Here is a 10,155-nt window from a genome sequence, read left to right as displayed (position 1 = left end):
TTCGAGATTTTCATTTCAGATGTGGACGAGTGTTCTCATAATGAAACTCCATGCGGTGCTAATGAAGAATGTTTAAACGAACAAGGGACGTATTCTTGTGTGTGCCTATCAGGATATAAGAAACAACGCAAAGTTTGCGTGAGGAAAGGTGAGCGTTCAATTAAATTATCAACAATAGACCAGTTTACAGTTGTCTGTTCAGTGACCTGGCCGTTGAACAGCAGCGAGGCAGCAGGTGACCTTGTTTTAATAAAGACCTCACTGCTTTTGTTGTGTTACAGTTATGCTAACTAGATGCCATTTAAATGAGAAAATCAGAGAGGTCTGTATCACAACAAGATCATCTCCGGCCTCGCGTTCAAAGGCCAGGTGACTAAACACACAACTCTAAAATGACCTATTTGCACCGAGGAACCAATACGCCGGGCGCCTTCCAGTGCCAATATTGTTAGGATAATAGGTTGGTTAAGAACATTACATGTACATTTTTTTTCACCTTCACCTAAAGCATATCTGACAATAATCATTTACTGAAGAAGCCACAATGACTTATTTCGCCCAATTTATGGGTTTTTATTGAAGTCGTCCATAATTCAATTCCAAGAAATTTCGCCTAAATTAGCTTAATGCCAAGCAAATAGCAACATGGAACACTTTATTTTCATGGTGTATTGCCGACTGTAATTTCAGCAGGGTTTTTGCCGCCTGAAGTACCCTAGATTCAAATCAGGAAAGCGACGTGCATCAAAGACAATGAACAATTATTGGGCGAGGTTGAGCAAAATATCGTAATATTTCAGTGGCGAGCCGAGATCAATTATTTGCGGAAGCTGAAAGCTGAGGCAGACATCGTGATCTGCGAGACTCGCCCGAGAGTTCTTCTCATTTCTAAAGGGGATAATTGAACCATGTGCTGAATGAAGTAATCCACATTACCTTTCTTAACTCGTTCCTTAGACAAATGTAACTGCAAACAGCACGAAGTATGCCTCCAGGGAAAATGTAAGTGCAAAGAAGGATACAAGAAGAGTACAAAAGGATACTGTGTCCCTCGTCGAAGTAAGTACTGCGTGGCATATGGCATATGCACAAGTTAAAGGAGCTCATTTATTTTGGCCGCCTACAAAATTAACTGAACATTAAAGGAAACCTGAAAATAGTAGTTTGCTAAGATAGGGCAACACTAAAGAGATTATGATAAGCCATTAAGGCCCGGAACAAGAATGTTTAAGGATGAAGAAGATTGAAACGGATTACAAACGACGAACTTGAGAAATTTGGCTAAACTGTTCAAGATGCAAAAACCATGACATATAGTGGTGGAACAATTGCATATAGAACCTGGGCCAAATCAGGGCTGGTTTTCACAAGGCGTCACTAAAATTCGAACTACAAAACTATTGATCTTCCTGAGATTTTACTTTGATGATCTATAAGAGCAGCTTAAAACTAATATTCATACAAATTTTCGCCCCAAATGGGTTCTTGGTTTTGTGATACACTACGATTGAATTTCTAAGCTTTTGCGTGACGCGGCATTTACATGACGGCCTGGAGAGCTGTCATGATGGTTAAAAAGGTGACTTATTTCGGGGAACTTGGCTATCTGAACAGTTCATGTCTTAGAAAAAGTATTATTTTAATGTTTTAGAGTTCCTCGAGGGATAAATTCATGCTTTTGTAGCAAAACTCAGTGACAGATGTTTCTGTTGGTTTCCGGCCGCCATGTTGGTGGCCATACGGATGGACAACAGCATGGCGTCTCCATACAAATCTCTATAAATTTGGGTAAAGAATTTCTCCGCGTATCTCGCATAAGAAAAATTGTTGTGACCAGAAGTTTGGCGAGAGTCTTTGCATATTTACCTTCTTTCATTTTCCAGATGCTGGACTTTATCTATTGCCCAGTTTTGATTTTGATTTTGATCTATTTTGAATTGCGTGACATTGAAAACCAGCAATACCCTGGTTAGCAGTACAAGTTAAAAGAACTTCCTATTGTTTCAAATTGTTTCATAAGATATCTGAAATCCTCTCTCTTTTTCCACTTCTAGGTGAGAGTTTTAAGGTTGGTTTGGGCCTCTCGTTACGCGGCAACGGTTTTCCCAGCACCCTCTTTCTAGGCGTGCTTGGGCGCCTGGCCTTCACAGAGTAAATGGGACCGCGCCTTCTTGCTTCTACTGCCTTCTTTTTTTTTTCTCAACGATGCTTGACTTTTTCTGGTTTAGTTTCAATTTAACATGTCATCTAACATTGTCATATTTTATTTTCCAACATTACCATCCAATAAACTCACTTTGCCCTTCTGTGCACTTCCCATTTTTAATAATGTCTTCTTCTAGGAAAACTTAAGTTTATATGGGTTATTGATCAAGCGTGACAGGTCAAAATGGCTGGATATTTGCAAAGTTCGTTTTTGCGTGTTTATAGATCGAGACGAAGTCAAGGTTCATAACCACGCAAAAAAAGGAGCGAAGCCAATGTCCAGCCATCTTGACCAAACAAGCTTGGTCAATAAAGGAATTTTTATACGGAAAAAGTATACTGTTTTCATGCGGGACAGGGCGGGTAATCCTGAGTCAGTAATCACTAGATAATCAGCGTAGAACCAAATCAGTTTTCCGTTTTAGATTAAAAGGACGTTGACGTTCACGAAAGGCGTAGAAATCCTCACCAATACCGATTCAGCTGTTTACGTTGGAGAAAATAAGCTCATATTAGTATAACATAACTACAAACTGCCATGTGAAAGCGCAAACTGATTGGCTACACTGAATGGCGGCGAGCAACGAGCAATAAACTACGGTAGGAGCGAGCTAGCTTATCTTTTAAAACAGTTTCCATTTTCATTTTCGTTAGGTTTTTGTTGTGATACCGTTCAGTGGCTCGCTGTTTAGAAGTCTCGAGCTCCTTGCATACGGCGACTGCGCGCAAGGTACGAGCGTCAGTCAAAACCAAGCTGTTCTTCCGAAACGACAAGATAATAGTCTTTTTCTTAAAGAAATGATTGATCATCGCAGTCAAACATACAACTTTTTATCTCTTAAAATAAATTTTATCTCGCTAGCGTGAGAAAACTTACATTAAAACCCTCGCAAGAATCGAGTGACAACTCTGTTAGCTGGAAGAGCTGTTTCTGACGGTTTTGCATGCAGGATGCTGGAAAAGTCTAATTTATCAAATTTTTGTTCTTGCCAAGAGTCGTCAAGAGCTATGAACTGAACGGGAAAGCGTCGATTCTCTTTATTTCGCCTTTGAAAAGAAAGACCAGCTGTGGGAGATGGAATCACTGGGCTGTCCTTCTGCCGATTGCTCCAATTTTGCGGTGTTATCCGCCGATGCGACTTTAAAATACTAGCTAATCTTCCACCGCCTCATAGTTCGTAGCCGAAGCAGTTTTGGCACTGCTTGAAGTTACCGTGAGCTGTCCCTATAACACAGTATAATTCTGCAGCGTTTCTAATTTTGCGGCCATGACAACTTTTCCATTGAATGAAAGCGAAGAACCTTGAAGCCTGGTTCTCACATGCCGCCGACATACCTGAGACACGGCACGGCAAGGCCTGGGACACCGTAACGATACATGTGAGCATTTATCGCCGAATCATAATCTATCCCAAGCATTGCCCTTGTTAACAAAATGACGGCCGCTTCTTGGCGTTTTCGAAGGATCTGTGAAGAGGATTTACAAAAAGTTTTGAACGACTAGCAGATTTATACTACATCAATTAAATTATTCGCACTCGATTTCTGTGCGCCCTCGTCAACTTTCACGCGGTAGAAATCTCGAGCACATAATCTAATTGCTTTATAGATAGAGAGTTGCATAGCCAATCAGAGAACGGCATTCTTGATAGAACACTAGTAGATTTATACTAAAACTGATAGAAACACGGTATATGTTTTCTATTTCTTTAATGCTTATCAGTTTCCCAGAGCAAATGAACATAGGCCTCGACTCTACGTTAATTTCTCTATCTACCTTTGATAAAAACATGACGGCTGTAACAACAAAGTGAGCGATGAGACTTAAAAATCTGGATGCAACAAGACTTCCGATGAACATTTTTGTATATTGAACTCGCAATCAGGAGGTAAATTATCCATCATAATGCCTGTAACGATCTGTTTGCCTGTAAGCCGCCATTTTATTTTCCTTTTTGGCCTCGCCTTGTGTACGTGTTTCGTATTTTTGCTTCCGTGCCGCTCAAATTCAAACTAGAATAAGAGCTACAAAACCATAAATTTGACTTTCAACTTACAGAAAACTGTCAGCCGCCTAAATAAACGAAGTGCAGCTTTTTTTTTTTTTTTTTTTTTTTTTTTTTTGCGACTTGCGTGTACTGACTGTACTTGCGAGGGAACTTGCGAGTCCGTTTGGTCACCCAACGTAAGTCTCTACTCAAGTTCAGCTAGTAGCTACTTGCTAGTCCGTTTGGCCAGGGCTTTATAGTGAAACGTATCTTTTCCATTTCCCTCCTTTCTCTTTCTTTCCGTTCTTTCCTTTTTCCTTTCGTTTACTTTAATTTCCTTTTCTTTTCTCTCCTAGCCTTTGCTTTGCTTTTCGTTACGTTCTCCCCTTTTGGTAATTCTCTATCCAAAAGAAACAAACGCATTTTATTTTTTAACCTTGTTTCATAAGAAAAATAAAGGCGAAGCTAATTTTGAGGCGAGTGTTACGATTCGATGACGTCAAGGTACTTCAATTAAAAACCCGTTTATGACGCAAGAAATTCAAATTTTAACAGTTCTTTCTATGCAGCATATCCCAGCACTAACAAAGATGGCAGAGAGGTTTAAGTCTCCTTGAAAATGCAACTTATAGCAAGACAGTTTCTTTCTTGCCTGGTAATCCTGTTCATCATTGGAGGTCTCTATGCCGACCATCCAAAGCGTTATGGTAGGTTGTATAATCGCGTTTAGTTAGCGTTTATTTAAGGCCTTGATTCCTTACTTTTTTTACTGGAGCGGAGGGAACGCTGATTTCAATTTCTTATAGGGGTAATAGGTGATATTCAGTGTCAGGAAAATTGTCTAAGTTTGTTCAGGTAACTCTTAGAGTAGGCTTTGAGTAAGAGCTATGAAGGGTTAAAACTTTAATATTTTCAACCTCATCTTAAGGTAATTCCTCTGAAATAAAAGTGACAATAGATTTTTGTTCAAACTTTGTCCACTGAATATTTGTCATATGATAACTTCAATTTTGAAATAAAAAAGGGGGGTGCCCATGCTCATTAAGGAGCAGTGAGGCATTGAAAATGCCCCATTTTGGCATTATTTAATGCTTATTATAAAAATGCATTCCCAGTAATTGTAAAATCTTTGTGAGCCCATACTCATAAGAAAACGCATTAAACTACAGTCAATGCATTGTGTCGGACACAACTAAACATTTTAAGTTTGATTCAGACAAAAAGCTAAATCCTTGATTAAAGTTTGAACTAAATTTCTTGACGTGGTTACCGACTGCAAAATAGAAAAGATCACAGTGTATCTGCTATTTTTCTTATTTATTAAATTTTCAGCAGTAGAATTTAGATCAGTCTTTTCTCACGCAAAGCTTATGATTAGTTAAATACAATGACTGGAAAAAAAATTGGGGTGCCCATGCTCGTTGGTGAGCTAGAGCCATTTTTCAACTGAAAGAGCTCAATATCAAGGCAAATCCGTCATGTTTTCAATATGCGCGTGCACGAGCGCGCGCTAATGACGCCAAAAATTATGCGCAGTAAGGATGCGCAATGCAAATGTGAGGAATGACCTCAAGGTCATTCCCCAGTATTGCATTGCGCATCCCTACTGCGCATAATTTCACGCGTGATTAGCGCGCGCGCATTAAAAAAATGGCGGCTTTTTCTTTACGGCTGGACCTCGCCATAGAGGTAAATCGTCATTTTCTCGCAAACGAGTATGGTGATCTATCATTTTTTTTTTCTGTTGTCTGGAATTGAGTAATAAATTTCTCTGTGTAAATAAATATGGACCAATTCTCAGTGTAGAACAAAAAGCAATCGTCGGAAACGCGAATTTAGCAAGCAATCGTAACTACAACCATGGTGCTTTTATAAGGATTTATATGGGTATAAACAAGGTACTTTTGCTCCCAAACGAACACGGAGACCCCTCATTTTTATTTCAAAATTTAAGTTCCTATAATATAAACAATCGATAGGCAAAGTTTCAATAAAATCTCAGTGCAGGTTCTATTTCAGCGGAATGACCTTAAGTTTACTGTCCATCTCTGGACTCTGCCTGAGCGGACGTTTTATCCTTCAGTTGGTGAAATCCTTCAAGATATTCACAAATATGTGAAAACATTTCAACCATTTTTTCAGACTGCTAACAGTGGGCAAATGTTTCGTGGCGACTTTCGTTTCATCAGATCATGTGTTAATTTTATGAAGAATGCGCGCGCCCAGTGGGTTGTTCAATATGAATCTGAAAAACGACTCAAATATATCTATTTTTTTTATGTAAATGCTGCGAATAGTATTTGCCACCTGGGCGACTGACACGGTCTTCAAAAATAACTGGCAAATATAGACGATCCATGCGCAGAGAAAAGACTTTCTTCCTCTTGTTTTTTCCATTTTGAACGTTGTATCAAAATTGAATAAACGTTGATTGTTTTTGGCGTTGCTTAGTTTAAATCATTTGGGAGCGCGCGCGTGGTGTGCGCGAACGTTTATGTATCGTGATGATTTTTACGGGAAACTTTTTTATGCGTCTAGTGAAGAAAGCCGTAATGTCGAAGCGCCCTTTCGTAAAAGCCCTTTATCCTAGTTATACCTTTAGCACTAAAATACATGAAAGTAAATTACAATATTTAGAGAGGAAGCCACGTCAGTCTTAGCTGGTTTTCACGCGGGTCCTGGCTGAATTGGAATTTAGAGATGTTGGTTTTTGTGGAGGGAAGAAAACCAGAGAACCTGGAGAAAAACCCTCGGAGCAAGGCGAGAACCAACAACAAACTCGACCCACATATGGTACGGGGTCGGGATCGATTCCAGACCACATTGGTGGGAGACAAGCGCTCTCACCACTGCACCATCCTTGGTCACCAAATGCTTTGTCCATCTTACATCTATTTATTTGCCAGAAGTACGGACGATTTTAATTTCGGACAAAAGAAAGTGACCGAAAATAAAACCGTCCGAGAATTTCTTAAAAGCATCCGAAATATTTCCAGTACAGTATAAACTTTTTATGGACTTTCGCCCGCTTTGTGTTGCTTGCCGTCAGTGAAGAAGCGAAAAATTTACTTCCATTTTTTTTCGTTCAATGTACAATAAATTATTAGATTTGGTTTTTGTGATATCCAGAATAATCAAGATCTCGGTAAGGGTTATCAGCCTAGCCTTAGGCTTCGGCTTATAACGCCTACCTCAACCTTGATTTTTCTGGATTCGCAAAAACCTCATCCAATAATTGCTTATTACCGTACGCAAATTCACAATTAGTCAATCAGAAGCCGTGTGTACTGCCCTGATACCTTGCAATATCAAGTCACCGACTTAATATGGCTATCATATCATGATCACTTGGCCGAATTTGGTTACAGAAAATACCCAAGCGTACCTTCTTTGCTACGTTTCGGCGGCATATCAGGCCCCTTTTGTGGGATTTCCATCAAGGTAAGGCTACAAAATGCTAAAAATCTATATAAATGCAGATCATTTCAAGGCAGGCTAATGAAATTAATTGGTCCTAGGCACCACTTAATGCTTGCTCAATTATTTTTGAATGAAACATGATAAATTACATGGAAAATTCTGACCAAGTTAGCTGTTAGTAGATGCTTGAATGATAGGAACGTTCAAATCAATTATCCCTGAATATCAGGGTAAGGAGGGTCCATGTTTATCACTTCTATGAAACTAACCGTTAGCTTCAGATTGCAATTTCGTTGTTGTTATTTACTTTGATCTCCTAGGTCCACCAACGAAATGTTCCTCCGATAAGCCGACTTGCAAGGCTAAAGAAGGAAAATGTTTCGATGGGGTCTGCCGCTGTGTTGGAATGTACGCTGGCGACGGACTTATATGCAGGAGTAAGAAATACGAAAGATTGCGGAATAGGCCATACTTGTATTCTCGGCATTGCACTGGAACTAGCTTACAATAGAGGCTCACGCTGGGGAATATCATTAAATTAGAGATTAATGTCATTTGCGTTTGACAAGACTTCCCGCAAAAGCCTCACTTGCAAGCTAGTTCCAGTCCAATACCGAGAGTACGAAAATGGTTTGTTGCTAGTGTGAACGAAAATAAACCATTTTTTTTTTTTTTTTTTTGCTGTTAAAATATTGTCCCCGTACGCAAGGTTTATGTCTCCTATTCTATCACTACCAAGATTACTAGACCTTGGAATCGACTTAGTATTTATTTTTACGATTTTATTTCTCCATTTCCTTGATATTTTTAGTTTCGATTGAAAAGATATATTAAACATTCAAGACAGTGTTTGACCAGATTTCCAAACACCTCGAAGTTCGTTAAAAATACTCCACTGCGCGTCGTATTTTCAACTCTGTTGTCGGCGTTTGGAAATGCAGTGCTCCAACACGGTCTATCTTGTTTGATATATTAATTTTCTACCATGTTTTACCGACCGTTATTAAACCTAGAAATCTATTGATCACATACACAAGTTGATTCAGAACCTACATAGTATATGTCGTTTTATTAATCATTTTTTGCGTTCAAGGCATTATATTGACAGCGTTCTTAACCAACCGTACGAAACTCATAAAGCTAAGAAATATATCTTTTTCTTTAGAAGCATCACGTTGTTCTAAAGACTACAAATGCGGTGCCGGTATATGCATGATCGATCCTTGGTATCCTAAAAATCCATTTTGTGCATGTTATCCAGGCATGAAGAAAACTAAGAATGGAAGGTGCAAAGGTAAGGCCTTTTTTTTTTTTTTCTTCAACTAATTTTGGTTTGGATATCTTTTATTTTCACATTCTCTTCTCTTTCTTTGTAAAGGCGGTAAAACACGTTCTCTCGTGTTTGAAATATTACCTGACTATGCTTTTCTTATTTTTTATATAACTGAGAAAATTAATTCATTGTGATTGGCTGAGCATGAGAGCAGGCCAATTTATCAGTAATTATTAATTTGCACTACAGTGCAAATTAACGTGCGCGCTTTCGCGGTTTTCCCAGTCATATAATAATAAATGATGAATCGTATGAAGTCTCGAGCAGTTAAGTCATCTTCACAGACACCTCGAAAACGCAAAGCGGCCGTCATCTCGTTCACAACCGCACACTGCTACGCTACTCACTATCTACAACAGAATAGATAATGAGTAGCGTAGACAATCACTCGTGATAGAACACTAATATATTTATATTAATTAATATTTAGGCCTCGTCCACATTACGCCGGAGAAATTTGAAAACGTAGCTTCATTATTTCTACGGTTAGGTCTACCGTCCACACGAATCCGTCACGAAAAATGAGCTTTTTGAAAACGTTCTTCAAACCGGAGAAATTTGAAAACATTTTGAATTAAAACGGAGCTTTTCGAAAATGATGACATCACGATCATGACGTAATTTCTCTGTTCGAGTTTTCCTCAAGGACAAATCCAAAATGGCCGCTCATTATTACGTTTTCAAATTTCTCCGGCGTAATGTGGACAAGACCTAAGATACCAGGAGTGATCAGCGTTCACAATATGTATCTCTAATGAGTTTCTTCTTGTTATCGTTAGTTTAAACACGTGTCGAATTGTACCTCAGCCACATGAACGTTATTGGGCTGGAACATACACCCTCTCACACCTTATTTGTCATACGTAAAAAAAATGGTCAAGTTGAGGAACCCAACCTTGTGTTTGTGGCATTTGTTCTGCTTACTTACCCAGAGTGCTTCACACATGCGGACTGCATTTATGGTACATGCACTAAGAAAGGGTTATGCAAGTGTGAACCAGGACGGGTAAAGAAAGGCAGGACTTGCAAAGGTGGTAAGAACATATTTTTTACAGAAAATACAGTAAAATCATAATGTCGGGGGTTGCTTACCGTTTACACGGAGAAACTGGTTCCTCAGTGGCTGTGCAAATGGTAAACAAAATACCTCATGCTAAGTTCTGACTTTCGGTTCGGCCATTTACCATTTACTCAAAAAAAGGACCAATT

General features: G+C 39.0%; 1 long non-coding RNA gene across 1 annotated transcript; it reads left to right on the top strand.

Annotated features, from left to right (window-relative positions):
* The first annotated feature begins 907 nt into the window (after positions 1–907).
* LOC149116201 (uncharacterized) lies at positions 908–2,312 on the top strand. Its single transcript, XR_016203929.1, has 2 exons — positions 908–1,059; positions 2,055–2,312. It is a non-coding gene; the product is annotated as an uncharacterized LOC149116201 (long non-coding RNA).
* The last annotated feature ends 7,843 nt before the right edge of the window (positions 2,313–10,155 follow it).

Source organism: Orbicella faveolata, unplaced genomic scaffold (genome assembly GCF_042242905.1).
Source record: "Orbicella faveolata isolate gen_17 unplaced genomic scaffold, um_ofav_v1 contig_12, whole genome shotgun sequence".
Lineage (NCBI taxonomy): Eukaryota > Metazoa > Cnidaria > Anthozoa > Scleractinia > Merulinidae > Orbicella > Orbicella faveolata.
This window is presented reverse-complemented; position numbering and strand designations above follow the sequence as displayed.